Source organism: Macaca mulatta, chromosome 6, assembly GCF_049350105.2.
Source record: "Macaca mulatta isolate MMU2019108-1 chromosome 6, T2T-MMU8v2.0, whole genome shotgun sequence".
NCBI classification, from domain to species: Eukaryota; Metazoa; Chordata; class Mammalia; order Primates; family Cercopithecidae; genus Macaca; species Macaca mulatta.
The window spans coordinates 74,095,919-74,110,652 of record NC_133411.1 but is presented as its reverse complement, the minus strand read 5'-3'; the positions used below and the strand labels follow the sequence as shown (position 1 = coordinate 74,110,652).

The following is a 14,734-nucleotide window of genomic DNA, read 5'->3' as shown; positions in this document are numbered from 1 at the left end:
AGGTAAAGGATCATGGTTTTTTAATTTTCCAATCTGTTGTGGACCAATACATTTACAAAACACTGTACAACTGGAATAATATCAAACTGCAGTGAAAGATTCTGAGCATTTCCTCATTCCCTGACATTATCACAGCCAAAATAAAGTAATAAATAATTTGTGGACTACCATTGGTCCACAGATCAACTTTAAAAAGCACTGTTCTAATCTAAATTAAAGGAATGCTAATTAATAACATTTAAGACATTCCAAAAATGAATTTTACATAGTCTGTGTTTGTAAGATCCATTGCTCCATTAACATATGATTAACAGGATTGTCATTAGAGAACCATTTCAGACCCTTTCAACTTCATCACTACATGATTTTAAGTAAACAAGTTTACCACAATATCATATATAGAATGTCAGGTGATGAAAAATGAATGATGCAAAACCACCAAATAGGAAATGACACAGTAGTAACTGTTTCAGTCAAAACTCATCAATGGATGCTAAAAATTGTGGGTAAAAGTATGATGAAAAACAGGGTATTAATAGAGACTCAAAAGATTATTTCCACACGACACTTAGCAATTAAAACGGAAAATTCACTTCACAGTAGAGAAATCTGACAAGCACCACCTTAACCTTCAAAATTGCTTGAAAGTTGGCATTATCAGTTAACATCATCATAATGTGGCAACTAATCTGAGATGTACTGAGAAACAATATCATATCGGTTTGGACATATACTTGCCAAAAACACACAACCTGAATTTAATCATAAGCAAGCACCAAACGAATCCAAATTAAGTAAATTCTATCAAATAAATGGCCAATAACTTTCAAAACTATCAAGGTCAAAAAAAGACAAAGGAAGACTAAGGACCCATGAGACCTAACAAATAAATGTAATATATGAAAGTAGCAAGTGTTTGTGAGGATGTCAAGAAACTGGGAACTACACACATTGCTGGTAAGAATGCAAACTGATATACCCACTATGGAAAACAGTTTCGTAGTTGCTCGAAATGCTAAACACAGAATTTTTAACTGGCACTTTTTTTGACTACTAATTCAATTTAATGTTACATTCCCTGGCCTTTTCAGTTTTCTACTTCTTACACTGATTTTGGTAATTTATTTTTCACTTAATCTAAGTTTTAAAATTTAGTAGCTTTGTATCATTCATTCTTCCCCTGTTGAGTGGAAAAAAAAGTCATTTTTAATAAAAAGATGATAAAATAGGAATGTGGGAGATTTTTTTTTGGAGATGGGAGACAGGGAAATTTTCTTACTGGTAAAACAAACTTGGCAATCCTATTCCAAGCCTCCAAATTAATACTCATTTACAAGACATTCTTTTTACTTAGAATGCTCTTCCTCCCAGCAAAACCAGTAGGATCTTCTGAAAGCCTATCCTGATCTCTAAACTCAATGAAATTTAACTCTCCAAAAAGTTCAATTATGCATTTTATGGCATTTTTACAATTGTTTACTTTGTACTAGTTGTGTATTCTTTGTATTACTGCTAGGTTTTATTTCGATTGACTCAATTCTCCACTTTAAGTACATGTTACTATTTAGTACATTGTATCTTTGTACAACAAATGCTTGCTGAATTTCACTTACCTACCATCTTTTCTCTCATTCATTTACATACAAAATACTTAACATTATTGCGTTTTTCCTTAGGAGTGAAATCTTTATTAGTTCTTCGACGAACAATTGTCTTTAAGTGATCACTCCACTGAGGATGCATTAAAATGATGCTCCTAATATACTACGAGAGCATCCCTTTGCTGAACTGACTAAATATTTTTTAAATGAAAGGGCAGTGTCTGCTGCTGCAGAGCCTAAGGAGAGCATGTAGCGGTGCCTGGTGGCAGTGGGGCTAGAATTCTAGGGTACGTGTGGTGCTCAGGGGCCAATGTGGAGTTACAGAGGAAGCAGAGGCAGTTTTGAATTACTATGAAAAAGTTGCACTGAAAATTTCTGTATTTTTTTAAAGTCATTCTGTGGAAATGTTTGCATTTCTCTTGGGTAAATATCTAAGACTGGAACTGCTGAGTTAATTATGTGTCTACTGATGTGGTGGATTACACTGATTTTCAAGTAATGATCCAACCTTGAATACATGGAATGGATTTGGTTGTGGTGCACAATTCTTAATATTTTTTAAAAGTAAAACATTCCATGTTTGGGTGGAGCAAGAAAACATTCTATAAAGTTCTCACTGGCATTCAAACTCATTTTAAAATTTAGCTAAATAACTCAACTTTATTGGTTGTTATTAAAATCTATAAAGTATTTTGAAATAACCAAGTAAAAGATATTATTTCTAGGAGTTACCGTATTTTTAGTACATGACAAAGTCTATCTAAGAGAAAAAGACCTAAGACTATATAATACGTTCTACTGATCTAAAATATCATATGGAGAATAATTTCAAGTTTTAAATTATAAATATTGTGTTTAATTCCTATAAAAATGTATTTATTAGTTTAATATTATTTAGTGGAAATTAATACTTGGATCATCTCCCACAAATACAAATGAATACTTCATATTTATTTATTCATTTATTTGAGATGGAGTCTCACACTGTTGCCCAGGCTGGAGTGCAGTGGCACAATCTCAGCTCACTGCAAGCTCTGCCTCCTGTGTTCACACCTGCCTCCTGCCTTAGCCTCCCAAGAAGCTGGGACTACAGGCATCCGCCACCATGTCCAGCTAATTTTTTGTATTTTTTAGTAGAGACAGGGTTTTACCATGTTAGCCAGGATGTTCTCAATCTCCTGACCTTGTGATCCACCCGCCTTGGCCTCCCAAAGTGTTGGGATTACAGGCATGAGCCACCATGACCAGCCCTGAATACTTCATACTTTTTATATTTTAAAGTACTTTATTCCATAGCATGTGGTTTATAAAAAGTACTCCACAAATGCCTGTGAAATTACAAATTCTAAATTATTATTGGCTTTCAGATACATAGTAGTAATTTTGCCCTAAGCAAATAGTTTTGAAACACCGGTTTTCTACTTTTGAAAATTGCTAGCAATGTGTTTAGTCTGACTTCAATTCCTACAATATACATTTGTAGGTTCTAAATCTGTATCTCCAGTTCCCACCTCCCTCCTTAGCCGCTGCTAAGAATTTTCAAATGCCCATTAGATTTTGTTCACAAGCCTCAAACTCAACCTATCCCAAGCTGAAATTACCTATCTTCAAAGTTATTCAGCAAATGTTAGTATCAGACACTATGCTATATACCACAGACATTTAAGGCATAATCCTTTTTCATGAGAAGCTAAAATGCAGTAAGGAAAAGAAACATTTTCACTTGACTAGCTTCTCCCCCCTACATTAGTAGTGCTCCTTCTCAGTAGCTTTTGTATCTTCTCTTCCGCCAGATCTGTTAAATGTTGGGGTCCAACCAGGGCTCATTCTTTAGCCGCCTTTTTATTGACAGTCATGCCCTTGGCAAATGCATCTAATCTCAGGCTTTAAATATCCATATGGTGACATCTCCCAAATATTTATCTCTAGCACAGTTTTTCTCTTGACTAAACTCCAGACCCCTATGAACAACTAGAACTCAAAAAAACTGAGCTCCTGATTTGTTCTATTAAAAATTACAACTCTCACAGATTTCCACATCTCAGCTGATGGCAACTGTCCTTCCAAGGGCATGACCAAAATCACTGACGGCATCCTTGACTCTTCTCTCACATCCCACATCCCATCCATCATGAAGTGCTGTCAATTCCACCTTCAAGCATATCCAGGGGCTGTCCTCATCTCACTATGTCCATCACTATCACCTCAGATGACTGAAACAGCATTTGAACTGGTTGTTTGTCACCCATATGCTCACAGTCCCTGTCTATATATATAGCCAGATTAAACTTACACACAAGTCATATCATGCTCTGAATTATCTATTCAAAACTTTCTAAGCGACTCTATTTTACTGACAGTAAATGTCAAAGTGCATACAAATGCCTCTGAGGCCCTTCATTAGCAGCTCCTCCAAATCGCCACCTCCCTGGTTTCTATTCCTATTGCACTCCCATCTTGCTCACACTGTTTTAGTTACCCAGGGAACAGTCCTCACACATGCTGTAGACACTCGCACCTTACAAAATAGCTTCTCATACATCCTTACCTTAGTTATTCACATGGCTTCTTCAAGTTCTTGCTCAAGGCCTACCCTCAACAACTGTGTTACCTACTCTCCAAAGATGGCTTATTTTATCCTTTCAGATAAAGTATACAGGGACAGGGCACAGTGGCTCATGCATGTAATACCGGCACTTTGGAAGGCTGAGGTGGGCAGATCATTTGAGATCAGGATTTTGAGGCCAGCCTGGCCAACATGGAGAAAACCCGTGCAAATTAAAAATACCAAAACAAATTAAGCCAGATGTGGTGGCCTGCACCTGTAGTTTCAGCTACTCAGGAGGCTGAGGCACAAGAATCGCTTGAACCTGGGAAGTGGAGACTGCAGTGCGCTGAGATTGCACCACTGTACTCCAGCCTGGGCATTGGAGATTCTGTCTCAACTCACACATACATACATACACACGCACACACACACGACTGAATTTTATCACAATTTACTTCTTAATTCTCTAACAGCGCCAACTATCTGTTCTTTTCTAATTACCGTGACTTCAATAAATAATGCTGCTTCTTTGACGTACACTTTTTTAGTAAGAAAATTCTGCTGGCCAGGCATGGGGGCTCACACCTGCATTCCCGCCACTTTGGGAGGCCAAGGTATTGGGAGTATTGTTTGAGGCCAAAGAGTTCAAGACCAGCCTAGGCAACATGGCAAAACCCCATCTCTACAACAACAACAACAACAAAAAAATTAAAAATAGCCAAGCATGGTGATGCACACCTGCGGTCCCTGCTACTCAAGACGATGAGGGGGAAGGCTCCCTTGAGCCCAGGAGTTCGGGATGCGGTGAGCTATGATCATGCCACTGTACTCCAGCCTGGGCAACAAACAGAGTAAGATGCTGCCTCTTAAAAAAAAAAAAAAGACTGCTGCTCAAATGTAAAATGAAGCTCTAGATTAGATATCATAAAACACAACTGTCTTCTCCAAATCACTCTCACTTAGTTACAGAGGAACTCTCTCTCTTAACTTCCGAGAATGAGAAAATCCCTCCTGATGCCTAGGAGCTGGCCTGGTACTATCACTAGTCCTTGGTCTTAATACAAACAAGCCCTGGCATTCAGATGGAGGCCTCAGTGTTCTCCTGCTGAATAAAACTATTTCACAGAACATCAATATCACATCAAGTCATTCTGTTACCATGATATATCAAGACAAAAACAAATTTATAATCATGTCTGAAAAAAGACAAAACATGATATTGTCCAAGCCAAAATATACCATACAGCACCTTTTCCCAGATAGTGACTGATTACAGCTTTAGTTGTACTCTAATCAACTTCCCTATAGAAAACATTAAGACACCCAATTGAAGACTGCGAAGAAGGCATCAAGCCCAGGCGGCGGTGGAAAGGGTGGAGGACACACCTAAACATGTGGAATCCCAATGCCGGGCAGCCAGGGCCAAATCCATATACCCCCAACATCTGGTGCCCTGGAGGTTCCAATCCTGCCCACCCACCAACTATTAACCCACTCTTTCCCCCAGGCCCTGTCCTCCTCCCCCAGGAGCACCCCAGAGCAATCCAGCTTTCCCCCCAGGCGACAAGCATTCCTCCTCCTCTTCCAGCAGTGATTCTGACTGAATACAGGCCCTGGACCCTTCCCTTAAGTCTCACTAGTTCTGCTCTCCCATCAAACTTCAGATGCCATGTTGTACTGGGGAAAAGTAGCCCTTGTGCTCCCCACCCCCTACCTCCACCTGAGCCTCACCCTGCTGTTAGAGGAAATGGGAAGAGGATTGCCATGGCCTGGCCATCTTGTTTCTGCTTGGATAGATCACATAGCTAATGAATTAGGCAGGGGAGCTATTTTTTGAAGATGATGAACTAAATGATGAAGCCAAGTTTGAGATCTGTAAAATGTAATTTTTTACTTCCTGTGATTGGGGAGGTTTGTGTAAATTTAATTATGATGAAAAACCTCTATCTTTTTTGTAATGTTGGCATAGTTGGGGAATTTAGTGGCAAATACATTCCCCAGCAGGCCTTTTGTTGGTTGCACTAACTGCAAGGTTGCTGGGAAGTAGAGTCTGCTTGGTCAATGAGCTTTGACTGCCGTTTTGGAACATTACCTCTCCTCCTTAGCCCAATATGCTGTCTCAGGTCCTATTCAAATAAAGTTATTTCTCCTAGTAAAAAATAAAAAATAAATAAATAAAAAATACCCAATCATAGAATTACCCCACTTCTTGGCAGCATCCCATCCAGGGCAAACCATTATTTTCTGAAACCTTCCCAAGATCACCAAACAAAAGCCCAAATCTTGTATTTTTTTTTACACCTTCTGCAACCCTCATGAATCCCAATAATATGAGTTTTTGCTCACTATGAAGTAATAAACCCAAACTGTTCAACTGCAAGTGAGTCCCTGGTGGTCTGTGACACGCAGATGTCAACATCCCACTGTCCCAACTTTAAATTAAAGTTGTTTAATTTAAGTCAATAGGAGTCCCTTACTGTTCCTGCACTCTAAAGGCAATGATTACCATACTACAGAATAAAACACTCGAGTTCTGGTCAAAACTAACCGGAAATTGCAAACTCAAATGATAGTTTCCAGAGAATAACAGATGTATGATTTGGACCAGATATAACACAATGAATAATAATGCCTATGCTATGGTAGGCCACAAATGAGTGCACACTCTAGTTAACAGTCTCCATTTATCAAAAGTCTTGGCAGTGGCCAGAAATCACCAGTCTAAACATGGACAGTGTAAAACATGATTTTCTTTCTTTCATTATCTTAAATAAAGTGATTTATTAAAACAGCTGAGCTCAAGCATCAACTACAAGGCAGAATGGCAATTTTGGAAATTTAAAACACAAGAGCAAAATACCATAACTTCCCCATCAATCTGTAATATTATCTTAATTTAACTTCTTTTAGCTTAATGTGAAAAGGCTTTTCCACTAATTTGTCCCCAATCATCGGATTTTCTCAAGTTAAAAGAACTGCTTTCTGCTTTGACCACAAACTTTCAATTCACTCTTCCTGGGCTTTTTAATTCAACTAAAGAGAAATTCCTTGGTTAACCTTGCTAGTATTGCCATATTAGACAGAAAGATCTGAGCTACTCTTTCTGGTTTCTCTGCCTTATAATCCCTGGCATTTTATTCAGTATGTTCATACAAGACAATTAATAGCTACACGTTTTTCTTTTATCTCCCCTCCCCACCAGCTTTCCCCATCCACCACTTTGACAGAATGTTTTAACCACATCATCCCAGTCTTCCCTACAAGAAAAGTCATTTGAATGCAACAGCAGATCATTTCTCTAATACTGGTTGCTATTTGCAACGGCTGGGATAGCACCTGAGAGAACTTTTTATAACTTTAAAAAGTGTACACGCACATGTATGTTTATTGCAGCACTATTTACAACAGCAAAAACTTAGAACCTACTCAAATGCCCATCAATGACAGACTGGATAAAGAAAATGTGGCACATAATACATCACAGAATACTATGCAGCCATAAAAAAGAAGGAGTTCATGTCCTTTGCCAGGACATGGATAAAGCTGGAAACCATCATCCTCACCAAACTAACACAGGAACAGAAAATCAAACACCACATGTTCTTGCTCCTAAGTGGGAGGTGAACAATGAGAACACATGGACGCAGGGAGGTGAACGTCACACACTGGGGCCTGATGCGGAGTGAAGGGAAAGCAGAGGGATAGCATTAGGACAAATACCTAATGCATGTGAAGCTTAAAACCTAGATGACAGGTTGATAGGCGCAGCAAACCACCATCGCACGTGTATGTCTATGTAACCTGCACGTTCAGCACATGTATCCCAGAACTTAAAGTAAAATTAAATTAAATTAAAAGCATACAGTAAACACAACTCGAGAAAAGAAAGAGAAGAGCAAATTAAGACTCAGAACAAATTAACATTCCAGTTTTATCACAGACTGTAAAAGAAAAAACTGAATTTGTTGATAAATACAAATATTAAATCCCTTAAAATTACGTATTTCCTAGACTGATCCATTTCATGTGTTTAACAAGCTTACAGATGAACTAACAAATTTAGATTAAGTCCCCAGTGTAACAACCAGATCAATAAACAGAGAAGCAAAGAACTGGGGCCATTTCTTTTTATTCCTAAACCACGCTAACTTAACAAATGAAAAACACTGATAAGAACTACATAAAAAATCAGAAACTGGTCGGGCGTGGTGGCTCACGCCTGTAATCCCAGCACTTTGGGAGGCTGAGGTGGGCGGATCACGAGGTCAGGAGATGGAGACCATTCTAACACAGTGAAACCTTGTCTCTAATAAAAATACAAAAAATTAGCTGCACATAGTGGTGGGCATCTGTAAAGTCCCAGCTACTGGGGAGGCTGAAGCAGGAGAATGGCGTGAACCTGGGAGGCGGGGCTTGCAGTGAGCCAAGATTGCACCACTGCACTCCAGCCTGTGCGACAGAGCGAGATTCTGTCTCAAAAAAAAAAAAAAAAAAAAAAAATCAGAAACTATGACAGCCTGAAAGTCAAAATCCTAAAAGCAAGTGCTTTTAAAGAAATACAGTTTGATGATAGGATGAATAACAAAGTATGCCACAAGTTTCCTGCCTCCTTCCAAACAGTGCACAACAGCTAATGAATCTGAAAACTGTACCTAGCATATCATGATAAACTTAAATATTAGACTGAAATGACATAAAAACCTTAAAGGGGAAAACACTAGAGCTTAAATATAAGTAAAACAGTAATAGCTTAAATTGTATTATTACATTTTAATAATTTCAAAATGTTACATTTGCTTAAATGTACTAACCTTTCTTTTAGGCAGTCTATTACCAAATCAAAAATGCAACAAAATTTGAATTTCTCACATCCAGCCACATCAACCTAATATGCATGCTAATATGCAACCTAGTATTTGTGCTTTATTAATTTTCTTTTCAACACAATAGAGCTATACAAAAGCATACATATTAGGGTTGAATACTACAGGCTGATTAATATTAGCTCTCTAAAAGTAAAATGGGTTAAACATACCACTTACGACGAATATAAGATAAGGAAATAAAATAACTAGAATTTTTACTTGGCAAGGTAATTTCTGACACTATGATAGTCTCTTGTCTCCTTTCAGCTAGCCTTGTTATGAACAATGAAGTGAAGTTTCACTTAGACATCAAGACTAAAAGGAGAGAAAATATAAGTAACAAGTAAAATGTAAGGGCCGGGCACAGTGGCTCAAGCCTGTAATCCCAGCACTTTGGGAGGCTGAGACCGGCAGATCACGAGGTCAGGAGATCGAGACCATCCTGGCTAACATAGTGAAACACCATCTCTACTAAAAATACAAAAAAATTCACCAAGGGTGGTGGCACGTGCCTGTAATACCAGCTACTTGGGAGGCTGAGGCAGGAGAATGGCGTGAACCCGGTAGACAGAGCTTGCAGTGAGCTGAGATCCGGCCACTGCACTCCAGCCTAGGCAACAGAGCGAGACTCTGTCTCAAAAAAAAAAAAAAAAGTAAAATGCAAAAAACTGATTCTGCAAGTTAAATAATAGATGTGGCCCTTTCTATGTGAGGAATCATATAAAAATAACAGACCAATTTAATTTTTAGTCAAATAAACTAAGTCTTATTGGCAACAATAAGTAATAAGTAATGTCATTCCTCCTCGAGGTAGAACACTTAAGTACTTATCCTAAATCTTTTGATCACATAAAGATTATCTCCAATGCCTCAAAAACACTCACAGGTTGAAATAATTGTTTAAAAGTTTTCAGTATAGTAGAAGCAACAACAAAATGCTAAACTAGAAAGGTAAAAGAGCTACTCTGCAGTCTAATAGGTTGCCATAACTCTACGACATGTAATTCTTTAAACAGTTATACAAAAGCCTAGGATATTAATTTAATGATGCTGTAGGGTTAGAACATAGCCATAATTCCACTATTCTCATTTTAGAGTAATAAACATGAGGTTAATCCATTTTCATGAAGCACATATGCAAGTATTTTCATTACTGAGCCAAGCAATATTTCTATACCATAAAGAATGTTAGCAAAGTTTACCCAATACATACAATTCCAAATGCGTAAGATTTTAAATCAATACCCAAATTATCAAGTCCCTTTCCTTATACCTTAACAACTCCCATTTAAAAAGACCAGATACTCCTTTATGATGAAAAGGTAGATGTGATGACTTCTAAAGTGACAATAATTCTAGAATTCTGTAGTACTCTGGATTAATTTATCTGTCAACATATGTAGAGATACTCCTTTAGGATGAAAAGGTAGACATGATGACAACTAAAGTGACAATAATCCTAGAATTCTATAATACTCTGGATTATCTGTCAACATTCGTAGAAATCTGATGGTAATCCAGTTCATTTACTTTGGAATGTATCAGGCACCACCAGGCACTATACTAAGTACTAGGGATGGAAACACAAATTTCACACTGCCCTCAAGGAAAAGTCTGAAATGGCAGACATTTAGCCTGAATAAAATAATGAGGGGAAAAGTCACACAAATCAAAAGCCAACTGATCTAAACTCTTCAAAAATGGAAACTTTCATGAAAATCATCAGCAAACTGTTCCTGATTTAAAAGCACCAGAGACACAACAACTATTGGCTTTACATGATCTTTAACTTGAGAGGAGGGATATGGAGAAGGGGCCTAAAGAGTTTAAAAGAGCATTAGTAGGCAACAGGGGAAATATGATGTTAAATTTCTCGAGAGTGATAATGATGATGTGGTTATTCTGATTCCCCTGTTCTTAGGGGATGTATATTCAAACATTTAGAAGTGAAGACAAGATGCCTCCAACTTAAATTTAAATAAGCTTAGCAAAAAGACTTTTGCTGCTTCTATTTATTTATTTATTTATTTATTGAGACAGAGTCTCATTCTTGTCCCCCAGGCTGGAGTGCAATGGCAAGATCTCGGCTCACTGCCACCTCTGCCTCCCAAGCTCAAGCAATTCTCCTGCCTCAGACTCCCGAGTAGCTGGGATCATAGGTGTCTGCCACCACGCCTGGCTAATTTTTTGCATTTTTAGTAGAGACGGGGTTTCACCATATTCACCAGGCTAGTCACAAACTTCTGACCTCAGGTGATCTGCTCACCTTGGCCTCCCAAAATGCCGAGATTACAGGGGTGAGCCACTGCGCACAGCCAAAAAGACATTTTTTATAAGCAATGATACACATATATCTTTTTCCTGAACATATTTAAATTCATATACATGAAAAAGAGAAGTAAGACAAAAGTAACAAAATGCTAACAACTGGTGAAGCCATGCACGTTCTTTTAGCTTTTACATAGGTTTCTTATTTGAGCACAATTTTTTTTTTTTTTTTTTTGAGACAGGGTCTTGCTCTATTTTCCAGGCTGGAGTGCCATGGCATGATTACGGCTTACCACAGTCTTGACTTCCCAGGCTCAAGCAATCCTCCCACAACAGCCTGAAGTAGTCGGAACCACAGGCACATGCCACCATGCGCAGCTAAGTTGATGATTTTTGGTAGAAACAAGGTTTTGCTATGTTGCCCAGGCTGGTCTCAAACTCCTGAGCTCAAGAGATCCTTCCACCTTGACCTCCCAAAGTGCTGGGATTACAGATGTGAGCCACTGGGCCTGGCCAAAAATTTTTAAGATAGCTAGATAAAAGGCAGGACACCACTATGAATGAATCCAATCTAAATAAAAATTAAACAATAAATTTATTAAAAATACAAATAGCCCTAAAGTTAAACAGCTCAATAACAAAAGGTAAAATAAAATACAGTACTGTCTTTAAAGGTAAAGCTTATTAGTTATTGTGAACTGAAGGTCAGTACAGCACTAACCACTATAACCTTCACTTTAACCTAGAATGAATATAATAAATAAATCCTTAAAACAGATTTTATTCCTTAAAACAGAAGTCCTGATTTTATCATAATCCTATAAAACATACATTTTGATGACCTGCAACTAAAATAAATAGAATTTAATAAGTGGAGACATATATATATATATATATATTTTTTTTTTTTTTTTTTTTTTTGAGAGTCTTGCTGTGTCGCCCAAGCTAGAGTACAGTAGCACAATCTTGGCTCACTGTAACCTCCGCCTCCTGGGGTTCAAGTGATTCTCATGCCTCAGTCTCCCAACTAGCTAGGACTACAGGCACACACCACCACAACTGGCTAATTTTTGCATTTTTGGTAGAGACAGGGTTTCACCATGTTGGCCAGGCTGGTCTTGAACTCCTGACCTCAAGTGATCTGCCCGCCTCAGCCTCCCAAAGCACTGAGATTACAAGTGTGAGCCAACATAACTTTGTGTGTGTGTGTGTGTGTGTGTGTGTGTGTGTGTGCAGACAGACCCCTGGTTAATTAGCTTGCCAAAGTTAACTGTTAATTATGAAAACAGGATGACTTCTAATAAGCCCTAAATGCTTCATAGTAAGTCCTAAAATTTAGGAAAACTTATAGGAGAAGGATTACTTCTGGATACTCATATCATTAGGACAAAGCTAAAAGCTGTGGAATATGATTACTACAAAACTGCTGGCACTGTTGCACTAACTTGGTGGGACTTGTTTATAAACTTTATTTCCCCAATTCTTATTAAGAAGTATTATATGACAGTATTTAGTGTCTGTGAAAGTCCTGTATCTGGTCAGACCATTTAAAATTTATCCTCGTGTGATTCTTTTTTGTAATTATAAAAGAAACACACGCTCATTCTAAAAATTTCAAGGGCTGATTTTTCTCTCCTTCTGAGGTAATAAGGACTTAACATTTTAGAATATATCTTCCATACTTAGTATCAAACTAAACATACTAAATAAGATACTTGGCCTTGTTAATAATTTCAACATATATATAAATGTGATATATCATATTAACAAAATGAAGGAAAAAAAGCTCTCAAAGGATGCAGAAAAAGCATTTGACAAAATTCAATGTCCTTTCATAATAAACTCTCAACAAATCAGGTATAGACGGAAAGCACCTCAACACAATAAAGGCCATATGTGACAAATCCACAGCTCACATCATACTTAACAACGAAAAGTTAAAAGCTTTTCCTCTAAGATCTGGGACAAGGTAAGGATGCCTATTCCTGCCACTTCTTTTCAACGTTGTACTTAAGTCCTAACCAGAGAAAGAAATAAAAGGATTCCAAATTAGAATAGGAGAAACTGAAATGTCCCTATCTGCAGACAACATAACCTTATATATAGAAAACCCTAAAGACTCCAACCAAAATACTGGTAGAATTCAGTAAACTTGCAGGATACAAAAATCAACATACAAAAATCAGTAGCATTTTTATATACTAACAAACTATATGAAAAGGTTATTAAGAAAACAATCCCATTTATAATAGCTACCAAAAAAATAAAATACTTAGGAATAAATTTAACAAAATAGGTAAATGACATACACACTGAAAACTACAGAACATTCGATGAAAAAAATTGAAGCAGCACAATAAATGGAAAGAAATCTTGTGTTCAATGGACTTGAAAATTAATATTGTTAAAATGTCCATACTACCCAAAGTGGTCTACAGATTCAACCCAATCCCTACCAAAATTCCAATGACCTTTTTCATAGACAAAGAAAAAAACAATCCTGCGATTCATATGGAGCCACAAAAGACTGAATACCCAAAGCAACAGTGAACAAAAAAAACTAAACTGCAGGCATCACACCTGACTTCAAAATATGCTACAAAGCAACCATAATCAAAGCAGCATGGTAATGACATGAATACAGACAGACCAATGGAATGAAATAGACAGTCCAAAAATAAATCCATGTATTTTGTCAATTATTTTTTGACAAGGGTGCCAAGAACACATACATAATGGGTAAAGGACAGTCTCTTCAATAAATAAAGGACAGTGTTGGGACAACTGGACATCCACATGCAGAATGAAATTAAACTCTTATCTTACACCATATAAAAAATCAACTCAAAATGGATTAAAGACTTAACTGTAACACCTGAAAGTATTAAAAAAAAACCACTAGAAAAAAATATAGGAGAAAAGCTCCATGACATTCTAGAGCCTGGCAATGGGTTAAACAATGATTTTTTTTTATTATCACCCCAAAAGCACAGGCATAAAAAGCAAAAACAGACAAATGGGATCACACCACACAGAACAGCTCCTGTACAGCCAAAGAAACAACAGAGTGAAAAAACAGCCTATGGAGTGGGAGAAAATGTTTGCAAGCTATACATCTGAGAAGGGGTTAGGATTTAAAATATGTAAGAAACTGAAAAACCTCAATAACAAGAAAACAAGTAATCTGACTTAAAAATCAGCAAATGACCTGAATAGATGGTTTTCAACAAAAGACATACAAATGACCAACAGGTAAATGAAAAATGTTCAACATCATTAATCACCAGGGAAATGCAGATTAAATCTACAGTGAGATACGACCTCACACTCGTTAGAATGAGTAAAAAGACCAAAGGTAAGTGCTGATGAGGAAGTTGAGAAAAGGGAATGCTTGCACACTGTTGGTGGGGATGTAAATTAGTATAGCCACTATGGAAAACAGTATGGAGGGT

The 14,734-nt window shown here is 37.4% G+C and overlaps 1 protein-coding gene across 20 annotated transcripts in view; it reads right to left on the bottom strand.

Annotated features, from left to right (window-relative positions):
* ERBIN (erbb2 interacting protein) overlaps positions 1 to 14,734 on the bottom strand; it is a 151,116-nt gene that overhangs the window by 68,707 nt on the left and 67,675 nt on the right. The gene's annotated exons all lie outside the window — the stretch shown is intronic.